A 10,878-nucleotide genomic window follows, 5' to 3' on the forward strand; every position below is an offset into this window, starting at 1 on the left:
TCATGGAGATAAACTAAACATGAAAGTTTAAACTTAACGACCAGCTAACCCAGGAAATATATTAGATGTACATGGTCAAGATTTTAGAATTCGAGAGACTTGGGGTCTCATGTACCTACTTTCTTTAACGGAAGTTCCAACTAGTAGCTGCCACATATTGTCAATCTAGAGAAAATAACAAGAAAGCCATCTGAGTTCTTGGAGCCAATATCTGGGATAGTAATGTTTAAACATTGGGGAACTTACTAGTGATTGTCTTAGAGGCAGATGGCCTCGGAGGTCACAAATTCTGTGGACTCCATGCAAGAGAATAGAGGTGAGTGGTCAACATAAAGGCGCAAAGAAAGAGTAAAACAAATAGCAGGAGCTACAGACCTCTGGGTTATAAAACACCACCCAACATTTCACTGGATTTCACAGTTTTTTCCTACAAAGTATCAGGTTCCATCTCTTGCGGAATTTTTCTTTCCTAACTTCTATAGCAAGCAAATTTTCTTACAGTCGCGAGGGTGGCGTTTATGTTTTTAAGATGGTTCTTAGACTTTTAAAAAAGATTTTATTTTATTTTACTTATTTTTGTATATAAAAGAATATTTTAATCTTGTCCTTAGGAACTATAAAGACTGTACGTGATTTGGAAATGAGACCCTACCAAACAATGGCCAAAGAAGAATCATTCACTCTATGCCTTTTCTTTGGTCGGGTCACCCAGATATAGACTATTACCAGCTCTGATTGTTGTCGCTTGTGGCCCCACATTGTGTTTACCTGTGTATTCACCGTAGTTGAGTTTCCCTTCCACGTAGATGCGGGACCCCTTTTTCACATACTGATACGCCATGTCTCTGAGGGCTGGTCCGAATACTGATACTCTGTGCTCTGTCGTCTGACTGACATCACCCATTTGGTGCACTCCACTCTCCCCTGACCGCCACACCTCATTCGTTGCTAGAGAAATATCGTGACCGGGTTCTTCCCTTCCACCTATCTCATGACGGGGTCCTGACCCACTGTTCCAAGGAGCTGCACACAGTTCAGAGATCTTTCAGGATCAAAGCTGCTGGCAATTTCAGGCTCACTTCTTACAAACTGATGAAATACCCCTAACACGGGTCTTTGAAACACGGCTTCTATTTGCTTTTCCTACGGTCTGTCTTTGGTCTTCCCCGAGCAAAGGACTCGTAGCTCCCTCCCTCCTTCACCGGATGCTCTAGCTTGAACCAAAAGATTTTATTTTTAAGCAATCTCTACACCTAACACGGGGCTTGAATTCACAACCTTAGATCAAGAATTGCAGGGGCACCTGGGTGGCTCAGCCACCTCTTGGTTTTGGCTCAGGTCAGGAGCTCACGGTTTGTGGGTTCAAGCCCTGCGTGGGGCTCTGCCCTCACTGTGGAGTCTGCTTGGGATTCTCTCTCCATATCCCTCTCTCTCTGCCCCTCCCCTGCTCACTCATGGTATCCCCCCCCCCTCAAAATAAGTACATAAACATTTTTTTTTAAACAGTTGCGTGCTTCACTGACTGAGCCAGCCAGGAGCCCCTGATTTTTAGACTTTTTATCCCTCTTTATATCAGGTTAGATTTTAATTTGCAAACTGAAAAAACCAAAAAAAACCAAAAAACCAAAAAGATCTAAAGATCTAAAAAAAAAAAAAATCCAGAAAAATGTTACAGGTAGAAACCAGAAATGTACATTTTGCCTCCCAACCTGTCAACAAAGTACGAGGATGGTCCCACGAACGAAATGTCCCATGGCAGCTGATGTTGAACTTCCTTGCTGCCCAGCTTACAATTCATCTGACTAAAAACAATACTTAACCTCAGTGTTTTTCTGTCATTTCAGGATCTCACTGTACTGAAACATGCCACTGTGGTATACAATTAAGAAGGGAATTGAAACAAGGGAGATTTTTACTGTTAAGAAATGTAAGAAACAGTGCTTGCTTTATCGTATGATTTCTATGCTTTCTAATTACGTGAACTCCAAACTAGATAGCAGGAACTTCGTCTTGCTTTCTTGGGCCCAGCTTTTTGGGCAGCGCCCCCCCAACTGCCACCATGAGTATACATTAAGTGTTTAATAAGGAGACAGATGCCCAGATACTGGCTTCCAGAACTGAAGGAGTCTCCCAGTGCCTGTGGACACTTTGGGAAAGTCAGTTTTCACCACGGAGCAGCGTGGTTAGTCTCTCTCTCTCTCCCTCTCTCTCTTTTATAGGTTCGAGCTTCTTACTGTTGTATGTTGAATTTCGGTTATTATTAAAGTCTGTAGCAATTAACATCAAAATATAAATACTTGAAATTTAAGCGTAGAAAATTTGGTGAGTAAAATAGTGTCCCGGAGGAGATGTAAAAACCCAAGGCTGCCCACAAAGGTAGGTTTTCATATAGCTTGTGTTAGGTAGCATAGTATTATGTGTGTGTGTGTGTGTGTGTGTGTGTGTGTGTGTGTCTTTAGGGATGCCATAACAAAGCACTACAGAAGAGGTGTCTTCAACAGCAGAAATTAATTTTCTCACGGCTCTGGAGGCAGAAGTTTGAAATCGAGGTGTTGGCGGGGTTGATTTCTTCTGAGGCCAGTTTCCCTGGCTGGTAGACGGCTGTCTTCTCTCCGTCTTCACGTGGTCCTCCTTCTCCGTGTGTCTGTGTCCAAATCTTCTCTTCCAACAAGGATACCAGTCATATTGGGTTGGGGTCCACTTTAATGACCTCACTGTGACTTAATTACCCCCCGAAAGACCCTATCCCGGTAGATCCCCGTCATACTCTGAACTGCTGTAGTTAGTGTTTCAACATATGAATTTCGGGGGACACAGTTAGGTCCCCAGCAATGGGTATGTGGCCTTAACAGCTTTACTGAGGTATAATTTATGCGCCACAAATTGTACCCACCTTAGAACTGCTTGGTATTGCTCTAAGTCTCAAAGAGTACGATGATTTAGTGGGAGTGTTGGATGGCAACCTAACTGTTGCATTCTCAAATTACTTACTAAAATTTGTATTTTCATAAAGGATTAAAACTACTGTTTTTATGCATGTGTGGAGTCAGGAAGTATGCGGGAAATCTTCGTACTTGCCCCCCAATTTTGCCATGAACCTCAAACGTCTCTAAAAAAGGTGCCTTTAAAAAAATTTTTTTTAATGTTTATTTATTTTTCAGAGAGAGAGAGAGAGAGAGAGACTGAGTGTGTGTGAGCCGGTGAGGGGCAGGCAGAGAGGGAGACACGGAATCTGAAGCAGGCTCCAGGCTCCGAGCTGTCAGCACAGAGCCCGATGCGGGGCTCGAACTCACCACCCATGAGGTCATGACCAGAGCTGAAGTCAGACGCTCAACCTACTGAGCCACCCAGACACTCCAAAAAATTAAGACTTAATAAAAACAAAACAGTTGCTTATGGGCCTAAAATTTTCCCTGATCAATTATATTGGTATTAATACATTTTGCACTTGGCATTCTACCTGTTTTTGCTCCTGTTCTGCCATGGGCTTTCAGAGAAGGATGAAAACACAGGCCCCAAACAATGGAGGGTTTCATTTAACTTGTTAACTACAGTTTGATAGAGTGGAAAGAGCAGTGGGCCTAACGGGGAGCTCTCAGTTTGGTCTGATCTCCATGCTTTCCTCTCTGAGCCCTGGTCCCCTCACCAAAATAAAACCCTCCTCACTGTGTGGGATGCTTATAAGCATCAAATGAGATCACACAGGTCAAAAATCCTTGAAAATTATAAATTGCAATGTAAATGTAAGGTGGTGTTACTTTTTGTTTGTTTTTTACATTTTATTTATTTTTGATAGAGACAGAGCACAAGTGGGGGAGGGGCAGAGAGAGGGACACAGAGGGACACAGAGACACGGAGTCCCAAGCAGGCTCCAGGCTCTGAGCTGTCAGCACAGAGCCTGACGCAGGGCTCGAACCCACAAACTGTGAGATCATGACCTGAGTCGGACGCTTTACTGACTGAGCCACCCAGGCGGTATTACTTTTTGAAGAGAAATAAAATGGGGCCCCTAATTAAAAAGAATTAAAATAAACTCTTGTGAATTGTTAACACTTTATTCAGTTACTCTGAAGCATAATTATCTTGCCAGAGCCTCAAATTTTAAATTGGTTTATGATCTAATTTTGAAGGCACCGAACTGCCTAAAGAAATTGGCTCAAAATTACAAAGAGAGATTAGGGCGTGCGTTAACTATTGCAAAATCAGGTTTTCAAGTTCACGAACGGAAGTCATATTGATAACACCTTTCTGTACACCTCTTACTAGATTGCATTTAATACACTGGGAAAGCTGTTTTCAGCTTGAGGCTTCCTTTGCTTTTGCTCACAAAGGCCTCTTCCCCAAAAGTTATGTATTACGTGATCATAGGGCTTGGAAAAGGAAAAGTCATTCCCAACATTCCACTCTGCCATATACCTGAGTTCGGATCACCCCCACCGCAGCCAAAATGCTCTGATGCTAAAGTCAAACTTGGGTCTCAGTTGAAATATACATAGTGAGGCAGCTTTATAGCAAATTGATTTATCATTAAATAAGGCTGCCTCAGAACCCATACTTTTTTTTTTTAAGAAGTAGTTTTTTAAAAGTGTTTATTTATTTATTTTGAGAGAGAAAGAGGGAGAGAGAGAGAGCGTGCATGCTAGTGAGCATAGTGAGGGGCAGGGAGAGAGGGAGAGAGAGAATCCCAAGCAGGCTCTGCACAGTCAGTGTAGAACCTGATGCAGGGCTCGATCCCATGAACTGTGAGCTCATGACCTGAGCCAAAGTCAGGAATCAGATGCTCAACCGACTAAGGCACCCAGGTGCCCCACAGAACCCATATTTTTAAAGTTTGTTTATTTTTGAGGGAGAGAAAGACAGAGTGTGAGCAGGGGAGGGGCAGAGAGGGAGAGGGAGACACAGAATCCGAAGCAGGCTCCAGGCTCCGAGCTGTCAACACAGAGCCTGACGGCAGGGCTCGAACCCACGGACTGGGTGATCATGACCTGATCCAAAGTTGGACGTTTAACCAACTGAGCCACCCAGGTGCCTCACAGAACCCATATTTTTTAAAGAGGTCTTTAGTCCTTGAAGCAACGCACCTGAATGGAAGACAGGCTCCTTCTTTGTAACGTAGGAGGTTTACTGCGGCAGGGAAGGTAGACATGGGGGAACCCGCGTGAATATGCAGGATGGTTCTTATGCAGGTATTTTAGGACAGGATGTTATTCCCACAAAATTATCGGTATTTACTTATCCTTTTAACTGTTGTAAGAGTTCACTGAGCAGTACGTGTGGGAACCCCCATTTGTGGACCAATGAACGATGAAGCTTGTAACTTCAAGTAAAATATAGTTAATTGTATTTAGAGCTTATGACTGGCAATTCTTAGATTGAATCACCCAACTTCCAAAGAACTAGTGCATTCTTAAGAACATTAAGTCTTCTTATATATTATTACAAAACATCTTTCTTTCTAAATGAAGTTGCTTTTTCAAATGGAAACCATTAGTGGTGCATTGAACCATACGTGGAAAGAAATCAGATAACAGAAAGTTCTGTTGGTTTCCTCAGGATGTTAATTTTAAACACGCTTTTACAAACAGATCTGTCTTAGTGTACTTGCTTTTTCTTCATTGGAACTGAAGTCTAAGCCGGCCGTAGAGTTCAGTGTCTCAACCCACATAATATTTTTTAGGGAAGCCATTGAAAACAGCTGGGGCTAACAGAGTCTCCAGACCTCAAGGCCATGGGTAAGTTATGAAAGCCATGTGGTGGATATCCAGCTGTAGCTTCCGCATTAGGTAGATGTTTCAAGGGAAAGGCAAAATGTCTTTCCTACTGACCGCCCCCCCCCACCCCCGCCAAGAATATTTTGCTCTTTAGACAAAAGTGGGAGAGAGGAGACTCTAGAATTGTCTGAGGTGTAGTCTGTACTCATTCAACACAAACTGAGCTGCAACCTCAGAAACAGAGAAGGTACCAAGATAGCATATGACCTTTTCAGCATCTCAGGTAACTACCACATCTGTCTCTGGAACTCCTAGCAAGCCACGAGGTTGTCGACATGGACACAGGCACAGACCTATGTTTTATTTTTAATTTTTTATTTATTTTTTATTAAAATTTTTTTAATGTTTATTTAGTTTTGAGACATAGACACACACACAGAGTGTGAGTGTGTGTGTGTTTGGGCAGGGGGGAGGCACAGAGAGAGAGACAGACACAGAATCCGAAGCAGGCTCCAGGCTCTGAGCTGTCAGCACAGAGCCTGACGTGGGGCTCGAATCCACAAGCTGTGAGATCACGACCTGATCCGAAGTCAGATGCTTAACCGACTGAGTTTAACCCAGGCGCCCCAGACTTATGTTTTTAATCATAAACTCTCTTCCCTTTATTCCTGTTTTTTTTTTTTTTAAACAGGAGTGGACAAAATCCTGACATTTTCCCAAGCCTACGTTTTTCACATTACCGCTTCTTTTCATCAAAATGCTTCTAGAATAGTCATCTCTGGATTATTCCCTGATTAGCGGGATGTGGTAAATCGTAAAGGCCCCTCCTTCTAAAGAGATTTGGAGAAGTGTTGAGCAGTCAGTTTTCATCCCAAATCCTATGCTATGAATTGCTGGGTTTGTTACTGATTATTCTGAGCAGCGTCTCTGTGTCATGGCAATGAACTTTAGAACTTACATTCATCTTCTCTGACTGCAGGGATCGCATGTCCTTGCCCTACAGGGAGTTGGTGCGTTTCTCCAGTTTCCAGATGCTTTTCCATGAGTCCAGTTTCCTTCTTGGGGCATCAGTCTTTCTCGTGGCAGGTGGAAGATAGCTCTCGTTTAGCAGAAGACTGGGCCATCTTTCCCTTACTCAGTAACAGGTTTTGTGCAGTTGCTGCTTGTAGAAGACTTTCAGGACGTCTCTGTCGGTGGAATGAGCCAATATAGACAGAAGGACATCTCCTCGGAGGTCGTCCCTGAGGAAGACCTGTGGAGAATGAGTGGGGAGCTAAGAAAACCCAAATCCTTGGGGCGCCTGGGTGGCGCAGTCGGTTAAGCGTCCGACTTCAGCCAGGTCACGATCTCGTGGTCCGTGAGTTGGAGCCCCGCGTCAGGCTCTGGGCTGACGGCTCGGAGCCTGGAGCCTGTTTCCGATTCTGTGTCTCCCTCTCTCTCTGCCCCTCGCCCGCTCATGCTCTGTCTCTCTCTGTCCCCCCCAAAAATAAATAAACGTTGAAAAAAAAATTTTAAAGAAAACCCAAATCCACTGATGACCTTCAGTAGAAGCAAGGAAATAAGTTATAAATCAATTTTTTAAATTGTTTATTTTTGAGAGAGAGAGAAAGAGACAGAGTACAAGTGGGTCAGGGGCAGAGAGAGAGGGAGACACAGAGTCCCAAGCAGGCTCCAGGCTCTGAGTGATCAGCATAGAGCCTGAGGCGGGGCTCGAGCTGATGAAACGTGAGATCTTGACCTGAGCCGAAGTCAGACGCTTAACCGACTGAGCCACCCAGGCGGCCCAGCTATAAATCCGTCTTAAAGGAAACACATTAAAGGCCAAGTTTTCCGAATCAAATTGCTCAGTTGTGCATATCGAAAACTTGTGTACTAAGAGGGAGCAGATTTCTAAAAGTGATATACCCGTGTCAATGTGGGCCTACATTTTCACTCCGCAAGTATTTTCATTGTCAAATGTATCCCCGGGATTCTGTTGACTTTTAGAAATATAAAAATGGATATGACATGATTTCTGCCGAGTTGGAACACAAATGAATAAAGGTCTTAACAATTTCAAAAGGACATTTGAGTGATTCAAAAATCCCATTTTGAGGGAAATGTCATTGTACAGCAAACACAAAGTATATATATGAAACAGTTCTAAGACTTTTAGTGCCCTCGTAATGAAACACTGACAAATCATAGATAGCAGTTAATATTCATTTGATAATCTATAATACTCTGATATTAGCTGCATATAAAAATGAGCTCATCTGTATCAATGAAAACATGGTATATTTTTCCACTTGAACAGTACTTGACAAAAACAATGTTTTTAAAAAAAATGCAACTAGGGGTGCCTGGGTGGCTCAGTCGGTTAAGCGTCCGACTTCAGCTCGGGTCACGATCTCGCGGTCCGTGAGTTCGAGCCCCGCGTCGGGCTCTGGGCTGATGGCTCAGAGCCTGGAGCCTGCTTCCGATTCTGTGTCTCCCTCTCTCTCTGCCCCTCCCCCATTCATGCTCTGTCTCTCTCTGTCCCCAAAATAAATAAACATTAAAAAAAATTAAAAAAAAAACAAACAAAAAACAAAACAAACAAAACGCAACTAACCTTTGAGAGGCTTATTGTGAATCATTGGATCAAGTTGGGTTTGTATAAATGAGCACTTGATGAAATGTTAAGGCAGGAAAAGAAATTTGCTGACTTTTAACATCCTTTACGGTGATTGGTTTTCACCCTGTACGTCTACTTTATGCTGTAACGAATACCATACTTGGATCTCCTTTGGAAATATTTACTTGCTCCAATAAAAGAGAAATAGAAAAAAGTTACTCATTCTTGTGCTCAGAACAAGGAAGTTTACGAACACAAATCATTTGGTGGCACTGACAACAGTGGCAGACTGAAATCTGTGACCACACCAACCCTCAATGTCCACGTTGGGCTGGGCTGCCGCAGAAACTGTAGAGGGGTCCCAAATCCACCACCTAGAAGATGGAAATGGAGAAATGGAGCCAAAGAGAAGTGAAAGCAATCATCGATGCTTTAGGTTGAGGACAAGCCCAGAGAAACTATTAGAATTCTTGAGCCTTAACGAGCCATTCTGATCCCTGGGTCTGGTTTTACCCCTAAATTAGGTCATGGAACGTAATTTTGCCCAGAAGATAAATCCTGTTCTTTAACTTCAAAGCTTAACCCCGCTCCCCAAATGCACATGGCTGCTCGTATATCAAAGTACCGTGTGCCAGAGGGAAAGGGTCTTTAAAATCCTCCCCCCAATAGTGTTGATTACAGGTAAGATGCAAAGAGCAGAGGAGCTGTTGAGCTAAAACATAGAGAATTTACAAGTAAAATCTCACTTTTCTTAGCTCACATTCACGCTACAAAAGCTCTTCGCAGTAATTTAGAATATTATCCTAAAAGGCTCTCCCAAGCCTCGAATGTGAATCCAGTCGCTTATCGGGGTGGAAAAGTTTAAAATAAAAATGTGTCTATGTATTTCTGCTGAATGAGAACCCTCCCTCAGGAGGAGACGCACTTACGCATTTTTTTTTTTTTTCCCTGTCCCTGTCGGGGCCAACATGGCCAAGTTTTCAAAGTGTTTGGCAGCTCATCATTTCAGAGTGTTCTCAAGTAGGTCAGAAGAAAACAATTCTTTAATGATGACCTTCATGCTCTCCTTTGATGACAGGAAGTATAGAGGCCCTGCACAGATCACCGGCTTCTGCGCTACAAGCCTACATTTTGTTTGGTGTTTTGAGAAACGCAGCGTCCAGAATTCCGACTACAGGTGGTTAGTTTTGTAATTAGTCACAGGGAATTTACCTTGGCAATTTTTGCTGTCTAGAAAAGTGCGTGCAGCTCTTAACCCATTGTACTCTGAGAGCTCCGATTCTGTCTGTATTTTAATGACTTTCCCATTTTTTGAGGTTTCGTGAGTGATCTCCTGATTCCTTGGTGTCCGGAGGTCCAGAGACACTGTGCCGCAGAAAGAGAGACAGACTTATTTCCAAAATAATATTGGGAAGATATGGGTGACAAAATATTCTGTGTGTGACTTCCGGGGGAGGTGGCTTGGGTGTTGAAATCTTATCACTTTGGAAACATTTCATTGGTTTATGGGAATAGCAGGGAAGACGCGTTTGTTTCAAATATTTCATGCGATCAAGTTATGTTTTTCTATTCCAATACTTCATTTTTTAAGATACTGGTATTTTTCAAACAGATAGAAAAGGAAGGTATTCATCTGTGTATTGAGAGTTTACTATTTGCCAGCAACTGACCTCCACGCGTAGGCTGCGTCCGAGAATTATGTAGGCAAAAATCCCTGCTTTCACGAAGAATAGGTTCTAGCCGAGGAGACAGGCAATAAATACTGCAGAGATCACCTTGAATAAACAACACAGTGGAACCTAGTGACAAACAGAGACATAGATTTAGATAGTCCCTCTATGTCAATCGGCAAAAAAGCAGAATATGTGGGTCTAGATGCTGGTGGGTGGGAGGATGTGGTTGGGGAGGCCTGGGCAGTCGTGATTGTGTCAGTGCTTTCTGGAAAGTGGGAGGCAGGAACATCAGCAGAAAGTGAGGATGGGGAAGAGGTGTTGGGGGGTTTGAAGATAGACGCTGAAGGGTACGACACTGACGCATTTCGTACAGAAAATGATGTCACGGACACTTGTAAATGACCACTGGGATCGAACAGATGACAGTGTCCCATGCCTCGTTCAGAATTTGGGAGAAAGAGTTGCAGGCAGGGATGGTCAAAATAACTCTCCACCAACAGGTATGCCCTTTCTGTCCTCCTAAAGATCACCACTCCCTTAAAGCTGGTGTACGTGGTACAGGTGCTTCCAATTTTTGGTGTTTAAGTTGGGTTCGAAGCTGCTTGCTTCTCTGAGACACTGAATTTGACAAGTTTTCCCTTCCCCTGCTGCTCTTGTTGCTTTGTTTTTTTTTCCGATTGTGGTAAAAGAGACCTAACATCACATTTATCACCTTAGCCATTGGTTAAGTATGCATTTGTGACATTATCTCCATGCACAGGGTTGTGTAACTGTCGCCAATACCTATCTCTAGAACTTTTTCATCATTCCCAACATAAACTCTGTACTTTCTAGACGATTACTCCCCCTTGGCCCCTCCCTTCAGCCTGTGGTAACCCATATTCTACTTTCTGTCTTC

General features: G+C 43.2%; 1 pseudogene; it reads right to left on the reverse strand.

The window, feature by feature from the left end:
- Positions 1-646: 646 nt before the first annotated feature.
- Positions 647-6,699, reverse strand: LOC125148681 (single-stranded DNA-binding protein, mitochondrial-like; annotated as a pseudogene).
- Between the last annotated feature and the right edge of the window lie 4,179 nt (positions 6,700-10,878).

Source organism: Prionailurus viverrinus, chromosome D3 (genome assembly GCF_022837055.1).
Source record: "Prionailurus viverrinus isolate Anna chromosome D3, UM_Priviv_1.0, whole genome shotgun sequence".
In the NCBI taxonomy this organism is placed as follows: domain Eukaryota; kingdom Metazoa; phylum Chordata; class Mammalia; order Carnivora; family Felidae; genus Prionailurus; species Prionailurus viverrinus.